This window comes from Oryzias latipes, chromosome 16, assembly GCF_053564925.1.
Source record: "Oryzias latipes strain Hd-rR chromosome 16, Olatipes_Hd-rR_3.1".
Taxonomy (NCBI): Eukaryota; Metazoa; Chordata; class Actinopteri; order Beloniformes; family Adrianichthyidae; genus Oryzias; species Oryzias latipes.
In genome coordinates this window covers 29,145,850-29,158,259 of record NC_136252.1, presented here as the reverse complement: position 1 = coordinate 29,158,259, position 12,410 = coordinate 29,145,850, and positions in this window count along the sequence as shown.

Here is a 12,410-nt window from a genome sequence, read left to right as displayed (position 1 = left end):
GCTTGTGGCCCACCCATTATTTTTATCAGTTTATGATGCAACAAATACAATCTTTTTGAAACGACATTGATTTCGACTGCTCCTGATTCAAAGCAATTTATATAAAAATACAAAGAAATGTAAAGTTGAACTTAATTTTTTTTTCATATGTCCTCCATGATGAGAAAAATGTAATAAGACCACATTAAAAGCACTAAAAACACAATTTTCAACAGAAAAAACCTTTAACAAACACTCCCAGTCTCACTAGTTGGTGATAAAAATACAAATGGTTTTTGATGTAACACCTTTCTCTGTGCCTCAAACAGCTCCAAATTCGCAGTAGTGCTAAAGGAGAAAAAACAGCTGACCAAAGATGGTTTTTGATGCAGAAAGCCCAACCTTGATTGCATAAGATGATGGGGTAAAGAAATAAATGGAAAAACCAACAAAGTCATGAAAATAGCTTTCCCCATAGCCTTTCAACTTAAATCACATTTGTTGCACAAAATTCCATTAACTTAAAGCATGAATGGACAGATAAGTTATATTTCGTAATGTCTGTGAAAGATTTTAGGTTTGCAGATTTTTGCCATAGTTTATTTCTTTTTCTTAAGGATGAAAAAAATAAACAAACACTTGCTCTTTTTTATTTTAATCCTTTTGCCTTGAAGACCTCTAGAATCCCTTTATAAGCACTTGTTTACTCTGCTAGTTACAAGTCAGTCTTATTTCACTTGTCCAAAATTCTGTTCAGACTTTTTATGGACATCATTTTCTCAGCACAGATGAGTTACATTTTGGTTTGGGAACTTCAGAATCCTGTCTCAGCTTTTTCCTGGAAAACATACTTCTTCTACTTTGCTAAAGCCATAACCTCCAACTTTTGTGGGAGTCAGGGCAAAAACGTCGCCTCCCAAGTCCAAAGCCACTGTCCTTGGAAAAAGATGGACTTTCCACATTTGGGTATAGGGAATGAGTCACATCTCCTGCTGGAGGTGTAATTTGGACCATTGTGCTTTTTCATAGCATTCACCTTTCTAATTTTAAAAACTTCTATTTCAGCATTGAGCAGAAATTTAAGAAAATTGCTGCTTCTAACTAAACCTGAATGAAGTCCTTGAGTTCTGTGGAAAAACATACCCCAAAAAATGTCATTGTTTTATTGTTGTGGTCTCATGTTTACAACAATGACTGAGAGACAACCCACTCATCAAAAAGCAAAGCTGAAAATAATAGTAATATGCAATTTTAATCAGACAAATTGTTAAAACCACTGTGGCCAGAGTTTGAGCGTTTTTGTTATTGAAAGGGACTACATTTGCTTTTTCTTTCTGAAATGGGTATATTATGTAGTTGGAGGGTCTCACGAAGAATGACAAAAAAAGTCTACTACTGTGTGGAGGCTGCAAGGAATCCCTGAAACCTTTTTATGAAGCAAAAACCAACAATTCTGTGAGTAGAGTCACCCCATCCACTCGTTTTCAACTCTGTCTGCACAATTAAACAACAACCACACTTTTTAATGATGTCTGTGACAAAAATGAAAATATGAAATCAACCTTGCAGAGGGAAGGCGAACAAGATGATTACCCTGGTTCCTATGGAAGTTTCTTTTATATAACTTTTATTTTGTCACCACTTTTGGTTCTTCTGTTAAACTACCTGTCATCCAACCGATTCTGGGCATTTATGATTTGTTCATATGTTGTTCGACTTCTGTGCTCATCATGGTTTTTCCATAACACCATGTTCGAGTCCATCAATATACGTGGCATCAGGACACCCTAGGCAGCTGATGGATGATCGACTTTGTAGTTGTTTCAGGCGATCTTTGGAAGTGTGTCTTGGACAATTGGGTAAAAAGAGGTGCAGAGCTGTCCACCGATGACAGTACTAAATGTAGAAGGGAAGCTAGAATGCTCCTTCTTCCTGCACAGAATCTATATGACAGGCAGCTGGTGGAGAGCAGGAGGGCCCAGGAACATGGAGAGCAACCCCGCACCACCTCCAGAGGCAGTCCAAGGCCACCTTGAAGGCATCAGCATTTCTGCTTCCATAGACTGTGAGATTACAATCAAATGTCTTCAAGTTTGTTAATATTTAATTTGTGATCTATCAACAGTGAAAATATGGGATGGCACTAGATTTCTACTCAGTTCTTTCCTATGGTATTTACAAAATACTGTTGCCTCCTTGGTTGGAGTGGGACAAAAGTGTCTCAACTCAGATGGTTTTCACATACATGAATCCCTCTGAGCTGCTGGAGGTTTAACAAACCACGTCTTTGTGGATTGGCAGGTGATGGGAGTCACTCCATAGAACAACTGTGAGGTTCTCCTTAAGTGCAGTTATTCTCAAAATGTCTGCTTGTTCCCCAAATTCAAACTCCCAACACAGTTCTTTTTTGTTTTTCATTGCCAGTGCTTTCAAATAATCAGACAAAGGTAAGTTATATTAAACGTTTTCAAAACCCCTACTGAGTGTTACATCAGCTGTTTTTTTTTCCAATCATCTTGTGATCCATTTTAAGAGCATTCCCAGTGGTCTTTTAATTATGATTATACCATTTTTAGTCAAAATCTAATAACCTGTGTTGTTTTTTGGTAAACAGTTTCTGCAAAGCAGCAGTAGATCATTAGAAATTAGAAAGTTGGTGCGAAGAAACCCCACCCCCCTTCTCCTCCTTGTTGCTGACAGCTCTCTGTTTGCATGCTCTCTTGCTAGATTACAGACCCTCACACCCCTAACCTGACATTACCAGTGCAACTAAAATTCAGAGCTATCCATTTGTACAGTTTTCAGCCAGATTCCAGCTCAGAGGAGGAAAACCAAGACCCACGTACATGAGTCTAGTCGTCTACAAGTGGCTCCATCAGAAAGCAGCCGAGCAAGGAGCTTGTGGCCCGCTCAGCATATTTTCGACATAACAAATGCACTCGTTTTCCAACAGCATGTTTCATGTATCTCCACTTGATTCACAATGATTTGAATAAAGAAATACTCAGAAATTCAATTTTAAGCTTATTTTCTTCATATATGTCCTCCATCATCAGGAAAATGCTACGATATCATGTTAAAAAAACAACAACTGTAATTTCATCTGAGTGTGGGTCTGTAATATTAGCCCTGATTTTTTCTTCCTTAGTGTAACAATCAAATATGTCCCTGACTTTTAGAGCTTTTCTAATTTTTTTTTTTTTTTTTTGTATTCCAGAGTAATTAAAGTTAACCCAACTGATCACAAATGGTAACACGTCATTGCTTACATTGAAATCAACCCTCTCGAACCGTTCGTGTGCAAAGTTTTTCTTTTCTAGTTTACCTTTGAACCATCAACAAAACAAATGAAAATGACTCAGTGGAGCATAAAGGAAGCCTCCCACTGAAATCCATTATGATGAAAGTCGTGATCTGTGTCATAAAAATAATGGGGCATTCATGTCCGTCTGTCAGAAGGAAATCATTTCCACTACTGGTCCTCAGCTCAACGTGCCGACGAACAGAGTTCAGTTCAAAGCCGTGCTGCTATTACCATACACGGAGCAACTTGGCTAAATTGTCAATGGATACTTTTACATCACAACAGGTCTCTGCTTTTTCTTTGCGCAATTTTGATGCAAGTCTGATGTTAAAGTGAGAATTTTGCTTGAAGAAACCCTGCTGACGGTACACAGCCTTTCTCATGTAGTTAAATACAATTTTTTGGTATGCAGAAGTTACAAAAATGATGACCTGGAAATCTTTGAACACCAGTGAAACAAGCTTTTTATTGGGATACAAACAAACAAACATTTAAGCTCAGCATCCGGGTGAACAAGGATGCTGTTTATCAGCGTGCCCACTCTAGTTTAAATTCAAACGTCTAACAAGCTGATAGAGGAAAGCCTTCTCCATCTGTGTCTGATGAGCCAGCTGGGATGTAGAATTTATTGGCTCGAGGCTTTTCTCGTTTGGAAATGATTAAAGCTACATCAGCTTCAATGTTTGACACACCACAAATTAAGGGAATAAAAAACTTGGCTTGAGGGCAATAGTGGAATAAGTTTTTCTGGTTTGAGGAGAGTGGTTTTTCCTCAACTTGAAGAAGTTGGGGAAAAAAGGGAAAAAAAAAGAAAGACAGAAAATGGTCAGTTAGCAGATTTTTGTTGTTGAAGACATGCAATTTACTAATGAGACTACAAACTGTTCTCAAGTTCACTCATAAGTAGTCAGTGTTTAACTGGGGGGACCCATGGTGTTCCTCCATTCACAATAATTAGACGACTGGGAAGATTTATGAACAAGATTGAAGTCTTTGGATCATGACTGTTTAAACCTTTTGCACAATTTGATGTAGTGAAAATGGAAGAAGCAGCACAGTTTTTACATATCATTCCGACAACTTTGTTCAATACATTTATTTGAAATGATTTTAATTTCTCTATGTTTTACACAAATGTAAACAATTCTGGACACAACCGGGCAATGTTAATTTAAAAATAAATTCAGTCCACTCACAGGTTCATCCACCTGCCAATCAGCAAAAGTGCCTCCAGAAAGCATATATTAGCATGAAAAATGAAAAAGGCCTGTCAGTTGACAAAACAGCCTGTAAAAAAGACGAATCTATCAGTCTAGCTTGACAATAGAAAAGTTTTTTCAACAGCAGCAAAATAACTATTTTGCTTTATCAGCTCCAACTCTTCTCTTCTCACTTGTGGTTTGAAGTCCTGTAGGAGGCAAGGTGTGAAACAAAGTTAGCGAAGAGCAAAAACACATGAGCAAAGAATAAGCTCTAGTGACCAGACTAAGCACCATTAGGGGCAACGAACTGGCGATGAATGCTGGAACTGGATCTCCTTAACCCTTGTGCTATCTTAGGTGATCCCACCCTTACATTGACGTGTTATTCCTTCCATTACAAAGGTGGACAAAGGTGGAAAGATTTCTTGTAATCCATGGACACCAGTGAAGATCACAAATCATTGAAGAAAAAAGGTTCAGCGCACTGTCTACTTGGTCTAGATGACCCAACTCCCAACGTTAAAGTGCCTAGGATAGCACAAGGGTTAGGCAGGGCTGGTGGTTGATGAGGTGAGCGTTCACAGCTGGTTCGAGTCAGGAAGCAGAGCAGAGAGGGGAGGGGGAGGAGAGACTGCCAGATGTAATCTTGACCATTATCATGCGGGCTGCAGTGGCGCAGCGGTCGACCCATGATCTTAATAATGCAGGTTCGACCCCCGTGGGTGTCTTTGACACCCATGTGTCAAAGTGTCCTTGGGCAAGACACTGAACCCCACCTTGCCTCTGGTGGAAGGTTGGCGCCAGTGTTCAGCAGCGGAGCCACCACCAGTGTGTGAATGTGTGTGTGACTGGGTGAATAGGTCTGTGACTGTAAAGCGCTTTGGGCCTTGTAGGTAGAAAAGCGCTGTATAAGTATATGCCATTTACCAATTATCATGATAAAGTATGAGAGCACTGAGTTCTGAATTATACTACTAATATATATATTATATTACTAAAAGAAATATGCTTTGCATCCAAGTAAAGGGAAATACCAAGAGGTTTTTAGGCTTTTTGCCTTCATATCTGTGTTGTGCTGAGTTGTGACTCTCCCATGAAAAAGATACAGTGGTGTGCAAATGTTCACCTGTCTGAAAGGAAAAAATCAAATAATTATATAAAAATGACTGTTTTGAATATGTATCTCTTTGCGATGCCCGGTTATTCCTTTTTTTACTCATGCCATCACAATTCTTTTCATTCTTGGGTGATTTTATTCAAAGAACATGACTTTTTTCTTAGAAGGTTGCTAGATGAATCAAAGTTCATATGTTTTTGTTTTTTAAAGATCAACCTAGTTTAAAGTCTTTTGCATTAAAGCTGTTTCTGCCTTTACTGAGGGTCAATGCTTCTTGGAAATAAACTGAATTTCGCAGCAATTAGCTCATGTAACATTGCCATGACAACATCAACACGTTTTCTACACAAAAAGCAAAGAGTTAGAGGTCAACTGAGCACGAAAATGTCTATTGTACTATTTGTTGGGTTATTTTGTCCTCAAAGCTTAGAATTGACTGCATCAAAAAAACACCTTAAATTACAAAGAATACAGTAAAATCAGAACCACCACTTGTGGTTCTGGATTGCATCTAACAAGACTAAGATCACATCACAGATTTACAAAATGTTTCCTTTAACTGCATCTTCAGCTGTATGATTGTTCAGCTCTTGAACATGATCTCAGACACTGATTTGTAGCTGTAATCCTTTGAGCTCAACCCATTTCATTTGGCTTAAAAAATCATGTGAGCTTCTTCTTCTGTTTGCACGGTATAGTCGATGTCTTGATGATAGCAGGAATTCAAACAATCGCACAAGGACAGAATGCATCAAAAGGGAAAGATCTTTAATTATCACCAAAGTTTTGTCTTTTTTTTCCTTTTTTTCTATTTTTTAAATAAAGCTCAGGAGACAGAGCAGTTCAAATCAGGTCAGAATTGCCCTCCTTGACAGTTAAGTGTTCTGACGTTTTTATTTTTGGCATGAAATAAAGAAAAAATGTGGCATCAACGACGTTCAAAATAACAGAGTAAATGAGCAACTGTCACTAAAACTAGAAGGAATTTATTTCCTGTTCTTTCAAACCTATACTTCCAATACAATAATTAAAATTGAATCCAACCGAAGAGAAAGAATTACTAATTTAGATACAGTATAGCTCGTGAGGATGATCTGGATCAGTGCAAAGACAGTAAAAATGAAGCAGCTGGCAGTTTTCATGAGAAGCTCCTGAGCAAACCCCCATGGTTGTGATCTAAAGCATCGAGCTGAAGCCTCCCGCTGTGACCACTGGATTAAAGATTACCAACAAACCAGAGAAACAGCAGATTACGCTTTTGTTCTGTTGTGTCCTCTGGAGACAGATAGATGATATCGCTGCAGCATGCAGGTGGTGCTTGCTTCTGTGCAGATGGCTGTGTCAGAGGGTTTCTGCTGCTTCCTGAAAGGCAGAATCATTAAAAGCCATTTTGAAGAGTCAGGAGAAAAAGGACTCCAGAGAAAAGAAATGTGAAGCCCAACTATTAAGTCATCTGATGGAGTGGAGTTCACTTTATCAAAACCTCTGATTACGATAAAAAAAATATATAAATATATATTTTAATATTGACTTTTTTTACAACTATAGATTCAAAAAATCTTGATTGCACTGCAGTTTATAGTTAAATTTTAAGGATGTAATCCTAAAGTTCAAAAAACAAGTGACAAGTTAAGATAAGATAAGATATTCCTTTATTAGTCCCACGATGGGGAAATTTCCTTATTACGGCAGCAGTACAGGAACAGAGAGCAGTATATAAAAGAAAAGACTATGGAGTAAGTATAAACACCTATATACACAATATACACATACATTCCAAAATATTGCACAGGATGATCATATGATCGGTTATTGCACAGGGTAGATAAGACAGAGCCGATGATGTTGTTTGAAGTGGTTCACTGGGAGCAGCTAAGGTTGTAAAGTCTGATGGAAGAAGGTAGAAATGACCTGCGGTGTCGCTCCTTCAGACACTTAGGATGTCTCAGTCTGACGCTGAAGGAGCTGCACAGTGAGGACACAGACTCATACATGGGGTGGGCGTCGTTCTCCATCAAGGATGATAGCTTAGCTACCATCCTCCTCTCTCCCACCTCCTGGTATTGAGTCCAAAGGCAGCCCCAGAACGGAGCTGGCCTTCTTCACCAGCTTCTCCAGCCGCTTCCTGTCTGCTGCCGAGATGCCGCTGCACCAGCAGACCGCTCCATAAAAGATGGCTGATGCCACCACAGAGTCGTAAAAGGTCTTTAGGAGTGATCCCTGTACTCCAAAAGACCTCAGTCTCCTCAGCAGATAAAGCCTGCTCTGTCCTTTTTTGTACAGTGCTTCTGTATTGTGTGACCAGTCCAGTTTATTGTTGAGGTGAACACCCAAGTACTTGTATGAATCCACTCTCTCAATGTCCCTTCCTTGGATGTTCACCGGTGCTAATGTAGAGTGAGTGTTACGTTCACAAACGAACAGGTCTAGGGCGGAGGTGTACGTAACATAAACACACACAATGAGGAACTTTTAAAGATTTTATTGGACGTGGAGTTGGGGAGGTAGGGACAAAGGTTGGGCCAAAGGAATGAAATTAATAGAACAAAACTCAGCCTGGCTATCAAAGCGCTAAAACTAAAACAAGAAAAGAAAAGACTCACTGCCTTATCTATAAAGTGATGATAAAACATACAAGGGGTGGCACCAACCAACTTACTTAGTGTGTCTAACAGAACGCAAGCTGCATGAGGTGTACAGGGTACCCTGTCTTACCTGTCCACAAACCTCCCACAATCTCCAACACAGCAAGCTCAAAACATTCATCTGGTAGTGATCCAGGAAGAGCTTCCTCCTCCAGTGGTTCACAGGAGCTTATATGCAGGCCTGGTGGCTGGCTTTGGGGCCTGATTGTGCAGCTGGTCAGGTCTCCACCAGGTGTCTTCACTCAGCTCGTTAAGCACATGCAGAGGAAAGAAACAAAAGAAAGACTTGAAAAACCCCTGCATGTAACACCCCCACCCATACAAGACCAAACATGTTTGGTACAATGCAAGAGGGAAAAAAAAAAAAAAAAAATTCTCATTCCAGGACTGCTCTGGACAAAGCATCAGCCATCACATTTTCAGAGCCCTTTTTATGTTGTATGTCCAAGTTGTAGTCTTGAAAAATTAGGGACCACCTCATAAGACGCTGGTTGTTGTTGTACATTTGGGAGAGAAAAACTAAAGGGTTGTGGTCTGTAAACACCTTTATCGGTACACAACTAGAGCCTAAATACACTTCGAAGTGTTGCAGGGCTAACAACAGTGCAAGTGTCTCCTTTTCTATAGTTGAATAGTGTAGTTGGTGTTTGTTGAACTTGCGGGAGAAGTACGCAACAGGATGGTCAATGTTGTCCTCATCTTCTTGCAATAGGACCGCACCTGCTCCCACAGAACTAGCGTCAACTTCAAGCTTGAAAGGCCTGGAAGAGTCGGGAGCAGACAAGACAGGATTGCAGCACAGGATGCCTTTGAGGTTGTTGAAAGCCTGCTGGCATTCGTTAGACCACACAAAAGGCACAGAAGGACTAGTCATCGATGTTAAGGGTGCAGCAACAGAAGAAAAGTTCCTACAGAACCGACGATAATAACCAGCCATCCCCAGAAAGCGACGGAGTTCTCTCCTGGTGGTAGGTATTGGAAAGTCCTTGATGGCCAGCACCTTAGTATTAGCTGGACATATCTTCCCACTGCCAACCTGTTGTCCAAGGTAAAGGACTGTGCCTTTCCCAAACTCACATTTTGCGAGGTTCAACGTTAATGAGGCTGCTGACAAACGCGTGAAGACTTTCCTCAGAGATGACACATGGCTGTTCCAGTCATCCGAGTACACCACAATGTCATCAAGATATGACCTACAATTTCTAACATCCCCCAGTACTTTACTCACCAGCCTTTGGAAGGTTGCAGGTGCATTGCACATCCCGAAAGGCATGACCGTATACTGGAGAAAGTAGTCAGGTGTAACAAAAGCTGAAATATCAGAAGCACGCTTAGTCAGAGGAACCTGCCAATACCCTTTTAGCATATCCAGCTTGGTCACAAATTTTGCGGGACCGATCTCATCTATACAGTCATCAATAAGTGGTAACGGATGGGCATCTGGTACTGTAATCGCGTTCACTTTACGATAATCGGTACAGAACCGAGGGCTTCCATTTTTTTTAACCTCCAAAAGACAAGGGGAGCTCCAAGGACTACTACTTGGAATGGCTAAACCATGCTGCAAGAGGTACTCCACCTCTTTCCTCATCAGGCTTCTCTTTACCGGGTTAATCCGGTATGCATTCTGCTTGATTGGGGAAGCGGTAGTAAGAACAATGTCATGTTCAATATATGTTGTCTGAGAGGGTACATCACCAAAAAGACATTGAAAGTCCCTAATCAATGCCTCTAAATCTCTAAACTGACTTTCTGATAGGTGAGCTAGGTGGAAAGGCAAGTTAGACATTATGTCACTATTACACAATTTAATCCCCTGAGTTCCAATGTCGGACAACAAAAAGTCATTGTCTTCAGGTGGAGATGCAGTCAAGGCTAAAGCCACAGGCAAACTATCTGTGTTGGCATCTTGAGATTGCTCCTGATTTTGCATCTCACGAGTGTAGTACGGTTTGAGCATGTTAACATGACACACTCTTGTACTGCGACGCCTTTCAGGGGTTCGAATGAGGTAATCTGTTGCACTTAACTTCTTCTCCACAATGTAAGGTCCAGAAAACTTGGTAGACAAGGCTGATCCAGGTTTGGGCAAAAAAACCAATACCTTGTCACCGCACTCAAATGACCTTACTATGGCCTGCCGATCGTAATGTCGCTTCATCTTCTCCTGAGAGAAAACTAAGTTGTTCCTTGCCAGAGAACAAGCCTGCTGGAGTCTGGCCCTTAGTTTGGCAACATACTCTGGAACGCTCTTAAGTTCCTTTGTCTGAGAAACAAGAGTTTCTTTTAACATTTTAAGTGGACCCCTGACGTCATGTCCAAACACCAACTCTGAAGGACTGAATCCAAGAGAGTCTTGTACAGCCTCACGAGCAGCAAACAAAACAAAGGGAATGCTTTCATCCCATGTCTTCTCAGAGTCATAACAGTGCTTCCGTAACATAGCCTTAAGAGTCTGATGAAACCGCTCCAGAGCTCCCTGACTCTCAGGGTGATATGGGCTGGAAGTCACGTGTTTGATCCCAAGACACTCTAATGCTCGGGCAAAGGTTCTTGATTTAAAATTCGTTCCTTGATCCGATTGGATTTCTGTTGGGAGTCCGAACACTGTAAAAAATTTCACCAACGCTTTGGTGATTACTGGGGCTGTAATCTTTCTCAAAGGGATGGCCTCAGGAAACCTAGTAGCAGCACACATTATAGTTAATAGGAATTGGTTCCCCATCTTTGTTTTTGGCAATGGCCCCACACAATCTATTATTACTCTTCCGAATGGCTCTCCTATTGCAGGGATGGGATGGAGTGGAGCAGGTCGTATCACCTGATTTGGTTTACCTGCCACCTGACATTTATGACATGTTTTACAAAACCTTACAACATCTGCCCTGAGGCCAGGCCAGAAAAAATGCCTCAGGATCCTGTTATAGGTCTTGTTAACCCCCAAGTGTCCAGACCAGGGGTGGTCATGGGCCAAGGACAGAACCTTGTTACGGTAATCTGTGGGCACCACAACCTGATACACATCCCTGCCTCCGGTTTCCAATCCATCTGACCATCGTCGCATCAGCAGATTATTGTCAAGGAAGTAAGCAGTTGTTTTTCTCCTAGCCTCCTCCTTCAAGACAACAGAAGACAAACACCTGGAAAGGGTTACATCATATCTTTGAGCCATGATAAAGTCTTTACGACTAGCAGGATTTGGATCGGCAATGCTGGTGAGAGGAGGCACAACTTGTTTCACTTCCTTTGTGCGCTCTTCTCCGTCAGACGACTCATCTGTGGCAAGAAATGAGTCAGACAGGTCAATTTCACCCTTCTTGGATCGGGCCCTGGTCACAACGCATGATGGAAAAAGAACATCATCCATCAATTTATCTGGCACATCATCCATGCTAGGGCTGTCGAGTAACTCAGGGACTGGGGTGACTTTCCCCCCAGCCAAATCATTACCTAAAATGAGGTCAACGCCGTCGATAGGCAGAGCTGAAAGAACTGCTACTTTAACCATTCCGGTTACAAGTGATGACTTCAGGTAGATCGTGTGCAAAGGAGCAGAAACCAGGTTTGCTCCAATTCCCTGAATCATGACAAAGGAACCACACGATGACGCCTCTGTTAAGGGCAGAACACCGTCACGGACTATAGATTGTGACCCTCCAGTGTCTCTTAAGATTCTTACAGGACACTGGACAGCCGTGTCATCAGTAAGAGACACAACACCAGTTGAGACAAATGGCTTGAAACAGGGGTCCATGTTGATACCCTCCTGTTGACGTGGGAGATCAGAACATGTAGCCTGCATCAATCCCATTCCCTTTGGTTGACTAGAAGAGGTTGACTTCTTCTTCAGGGCATAGCAGTCAGCAATAAGATGTCCCCTTTTGTGGCAGTAAAAACATGAGCGAGGGGGTGACAATGGTGGCTTTGGTTTATCTGAATGGCTAAGGCGAGTTAATAGAGGATCAGAGTGGCTTTGAGAGTGAAGTGCCCCAAATACATTTTTGTGTGTCAACACAAACTCGTCAGCTAGGACAGCCGCCTTAGACAGAGAAGACACTTTTTGTTCATTTAAGAACACCACAAGCTTTTCTGGCAAAGCTCTCTTGAAGTCTTCTAGCAAGACCAGCTGACGTAGTGCTTCAAAGTCATCTTTGACATTGCTA